This window comes from Triticum dicoccoides, chromosome 7B (assembly GCF_002162155.2).
Source record: "Triticum dicoccoides isolate Atlit2015 ecotype Zavitan chromosome 7B, WEW_v2.0, whole genome shotgun sequence".
Lineage (NCBI taxonomy): Eukaryota > Viridiplantae > Streptophyta > Magnoliopsida > Poales > Poaceae > Triticum > Triticum dicoccoides.
In genome coordinates, this window is record NC_041393.1 from 669,074,940 (window position 1) to 669,080,238 (window position 5,299).

At 46.2% G+C, this 5,299-nt stretch overlaps 1 long non-coding RNA gene across 2 annotated transcripts; it reads left to right on the top strand.

The window, feature by feature from the left end:
• Window positions 1–1,198: 1,198 nt before the first annotated feature.
• On the top strand, window positions 1,199–4,004 carry LOC119342179. Of its 2 annotated transcripts, XR_005165436.1 has the most exons (5): window positions 1,199–1,422; window positions 1,518–1,635; window positions 2,448–2,524; window positions 3,432–3,606; window positions 3,723–4,004. It is a non-coding gene; the product is annotated as an uncharacterized LOC119342179 (long non-coding RNA). The 2 variants fall into 2 exon arrangements; XR_005165435.1 differs by having other exon boundaries at window positions 2,448–3,606.
• Window positions 4,005–5,299: the final 1,295 nt, after the last annotated feature.

A 5,299-nucleotide genomic window follows, 5' to 3' on the forward strand; every position in this document is an offset into this window, starting at 1 on the left:
CACCCCTCTCTAACCCTAGCTTCCCGTCGCCGGCGGCGGCGCCCTCCCTCCCTCGCCCTCTCCTCCTTCCCTCCTCACGGCCATATCTCCGTTCCCCCATAGCCACACCTCATCCTCCTCCCCATCCCCCGGTCCCGTCCCCAGCCCTGCCCGGATCCACCGTGCATGTCCACAGCCACAGCCGCCGCCCCCAGCCCCGCCCACGGCGGCCGCCACCACCCCAAGCCTTGTCTTGCTATAACTCTTCACGAGCAGTGAAGGGAAGAAGAAGGGGAAAGGGGATGGCCGCCGACACTGCCTACGCGAAGCGGGTGCTGCTCGCCTGCAACGGCGGCGCCGACGCCGTCTTGCGGGGGGTCGGCGTCGGCCTCGCTAGGCACGGCTGCAGGTACTCCCTCTCACTTTTCCCCTTCTTCCTCCTGTCGTTGGGCTCTGAATCTAAGCGCGGGCGCACACAGGCTGGTCCTGGTGGGCGACGAGGGCGCCCTGGCTGCGACGGTGGAGGAGGTGCGGCGCAGCGCGGCAGAAGGGGCGGCGGCCATCGCGGTGGTCGGGATGGACCTCGCGGCCTGCGACGAGGCTGCTACTTGCTCGTTTCCGTCCAGGCAAGTAACCTCTCCTATCTTCTCTGGCTTCGATCCCCGCATCCATCTCCGTTTAGTCCCCGCGGTTGGGCATCCGTGCGGGCTCTGCAAAAGGCGGGCGTGAATCCCCGGTTGATTTAGGCCTTCGAGTAGCGGAGCAGGATTTTTCGTGCTTATCTCTGCTCATTCGAGTAGCGGAACAAGATTTGCTCCATGATTTAGGCCTTCAGGCAGGCGGTTTCTGAAAAGAAATTCAGATAGCCGATTTCTCATACTGTAGGAGTAGTTATCATCAAGATCTGGAATTTAATCCGGAGGCTTGACACTTGCACCTTGGTACATGAGATCAGGTTATTATCTCATCTTCCTATTACATCCTATTGCTGCACCAAAATGGTCAAATAAAATTTGCGGCAAACATAATCAGCTTTTGTTCGTCAGTAAGTTCAGAGAACACTGCAGTGTTCCAATATCCGGTTGTCCTGTTATCCACTGGATTGTAATCGAAGAGCAACATAATTTTTGATTATTACCGTTGTAATGTACAGATATATTGTTGTGATCAACGGAGACTGAAGTGAATTTTCTCTTTTCCCCGCCCCCCCGTTTGCAGATCATACCCGAGTTCCTGCTGCTGAAATGGGTAGCACTGAAGCCCCAACGCCCGTGCAGGCACCTGTGTGCTCCATTGTGAACGAAGGCCCAGCAGCTCCAGCTGCTTGCTCCATTGTGAACGAAGCCCCAGCTCCCTGGGCCTGACCTGTGCCAAATGGCAAGCTGCTTGTCACCTGAACAAAGGGAGAAAAGGAAGAGGGATGGAGATGATGATGCCATGGATGTAAGCTCTTGTCATGTTTGTTATAATAATGCATTCTCTTAACAATTTCAGTGTCCAGTAACCAGCATTGGCATCTGATGCATTGCTTGCTACAGGTCTCAGAAAATGGAAATGGCGAGAGTTCTTCATGCAGCAAGAAACCAATAAGAACTGAACTTAGTTTTCTACCATATAGCTTCGTCATTTCCCCATATGAAATGGTCCCATAATCTAGTGCGTATCTGTTTCTGGTTTGAAGTTCATCTAGCATTTGACGTGATATGTTGTCATGATTTAGTATACATACATGGTGTGCCTTACCCTGTGTCAGCATTATGGGAGCTAAAATTAAGTCTGCATCAACCTCCCAAATGTCATGTTCTTCATTTGCACACAAACTACAGTATATGCATTGCACATTCCATAATGGACACGGCGGAGGTGGTGCTCCTGCTGCTGCCTCCTGCTCCCCGCCGCCAACTCCTCCATGGATGCGGTGGCTGCCTGCTGCTGCTGCTGGTGATGGTAGTCCGGCGACGACCTGCCTTCAACTTTTGTCTCACGTACACAGATGCTGCAGTTTTAACTGAATAAGCAACAGAAGTGCTCAACATCCATCATGCATAACCCTGAACATTTATGGTCTCTATTGATATGTCTTGATAATTCTAGTTACTTTATATGAAGCAAAAGTTATCTTGCAGCCATCTAGTCACATCTAAGTGTAAGTTAAGCAGGCATGTTAAGGGTAACCTGTGAACACTTGCTTATAAGAACGAACTTGACTTACTATATATACCCAAGTGAAGATGTACTGTTACTAATTGACTATGGCAATGAATTTTATCTATGTGAGATTATAATTTGAGTGCCATCATTCATCTCATGGTATCTTGTTCTCGGTGATAATTGTTCACTGTTGAGGGCAATACATATACTCTAGTTTTCATGCAGTGCATGTTGTTCCATATTTTGAGGAGAACACCACCTGGAGACCGGTGTTCTGAGGAGACCGTGATGCTTAATTTCCGTTTGTTTGATTGCAGAGAGGCGCTGGAAGAGCACTCCCCATGCTTGTCTTGAGGAGAACACCACCTGGGACTTGGTGGCTGACATTGAGAAGGTCATGTTCGTCGGATTGCAGGGCCAGTCTGACTCACCAACCAACCTCGCCTGCTTGCTCTGTTTATTGTGCTACACCTCTTACTGAATTCCAGTCGCTATATATGATTGCTTACCTGTATATATGTACCACTCTATGTGTAGCATTTTTCTAACTGTACAATAGCACTCACTCCTCTACTGTCAAATTGCTTGTGTGTAGTTCATTACGATGCTATCCAAGGGATATTCATTTATGTGCCTGTGAATTCGTTCTTGGTGTGTATGTATGTATATGTGCTAGCAACATGAGTAGGAATTAGCATCATGCTCGGCCTCGATGAATTGCATGCATACATTGATCCAGGGAGAAGTGTATGGCTGATACAATGCTCTTTTTCACAAAGCTATTATACACTTTGGGAAATACAGTAATTTGTTCTTTACTAAATGCACTGCAAGTATGGATGCTGATGCATGCATGCATCTAGGGTGAGTCGTACCTAGTTGTTCTTTATGCATCTAGGGTTTGCTACTGCTAGCCTCGCCTCGCTTTTGCTACTGCTAGCTCTATGGATGTTTATTTACCTGCAACTTCTGCTAGCTCTAACTTGGTTATATAGCAGTTCAATTCATTCAATCTATTGGAACTAGTTTGTCTACTACTTGTATCCAGATTTTATATCCTGCCCTATGCCATTGTTGACTTGCTTAGGTACATAATTGTTATGTCTTGCAATCTGGTATTGATAATTGTCAATTTATTCATTTATACCTTTCTAGTGTACCTTGCATGTGACCCAGCTAGTCTGTATATCAATGCTCTGTTTCCAATAGATGTATGCTGATGCCTGATGGCTGATTCCTTAAAACTTCACTGTTGCATTAGCATTTTTCCTTAGTGCTTCAAACCTTGCTCTCTTTCCCAGGAACCATCATCGTCTGCGTCACTACTGGGGCAGGAGAGGAAAGACTGTTGTTGTCTCCAGGAACCGATAAACTGCTTTACAAAGATCCCTGCATAGCTTCACTACTACTGTGTTGGTCCATTTCCAAAATTGTAAGGATAATGCTTTTGCTTAAGGAGAGGCTCAAGAAGATCAGGTATAAACTCCTCCCCCTCTTGTTTGTTTTTGTTGGTTGATACATTACTGTGCAAGTTCTATGGTATGTGAGTTCTTTCTGTTGCTGCAAGCATTGACACAATATGTCATGTGCAGGGAGCTCCGCATCCGAGTTTCAGCCATCCTCTACAGCAAGGAGCTCCGGTCCAAAGGAGCAACCAACGCTGCTAGTTCCTTGAGGCCAGATCGAGTAAGATGGCGCACCATGGCGTGTGGTGGCGTATTTTGCTTCTGAGAACAATACTGTTTATTTGAAGTGAGATGTACTAGTCTATGTTGTAGTGAGCTGTAGTAGGAGTGAAATGAAAATGTATCTGTTATTGTATGTACATTTTACTTGAACATTAAATTCTCCAGAAAAAATGTTCTTATTGGACCTGATAGTGGCCACGGCCCAAATATACCTGTACTATTAAGATGCCATGGCCCAAAATAACCTGGGCTGAAAAGCTATTCAGAACTATTGTAAGCAGGCCTCGACTCAAATAGAAAATAGAAACAAAAAGGAAACAAACTATGTGGAAAGGTAAAGGCCCATTATAGAAAAGGCCCAAAAACATGAACAAAAAGAAAACCCACTGTTAAAAGGGCCATGCAAAAGAAATCAATAAGGCTGAATTGTTGGGCCAGACCCATGTAGCTAATAAAAGCACAGGAAAAAAATATATTAAAAAGGCCGAATTGTTGGGCTCGGCCCATGTAGAAAATCGAATTGGACCGGGCTGAATCTTGTGCCACATCAGCTTGCCACGCTGGATGCCTACGTGGCCTGGGGGAGGTTGCTAGTGACCAAAATGCCACAGTAGGAATGTTTTGGTCGTAAACGTCTTTGACCATTCTAGAAGAAAGGTCGCTATAGTCAGTTTACGATGGCCAGCTTTTGACCTTCTGTTTTTGTCACAAAAAGGTCGTAAATGGAAATTTGTGACCTTTCGGTGACCAATAGTGGTGGTCACAAGTTGACATATTTCTTGTAGTGCACTGCTCTGTTTTTCGTGGCCGGTGAGGGGAGAGCTTTGTGGTGCTCTAGCTCACCTCCTATGCACACGAGGTGTTCGATGGAATGCCCGAGCCACACTACTTAATCTTTCTCCTCTCCAAGCTCGACCTCCAAGCTCCATTTTCCTCAATATTTGTTTAGGTTTAGCTTTCCGTCACGTCCCGTCCCCGTATTCACCGCCGTCAATCGCCCGCGCCGATCTCGTCGCCGGCACCACCGTGGTGAGCCTCTTATTCTTATCTTCTTTCTGAAAGGAAAAAATATTCTTAATTGTATGCTTATATAGACACATGTATAATTTTTTTTCTTTTATTATTGCATCTTATATAGTGCGATGGTTTTGGTATCCGCCCCCGTCGGCCCTCGTCCTGTCTATGATTCAGATGTGGTATATATTACCTTTTCATAACTATTGGTTCATTTACTGTAATTGAGAGATCTTATATATTGTACATTTATGTAGCCAGTAGCGTCGGACGTACATGATACGAAAACTTGTTGTTCGACCAATCTCTTGGAGAAGGAGAGGTCGATCGATCATTTCTCTCGGTATGCATGACGAACTTCTGTACTCAATGGTTCCCTTCATTTTCTTACTAGCTAGCGTGTCGAGGGCTATATGTATATAGTACGTAGCGTCGACCAAGCACGGACATAAGAGAGGACACTTCTC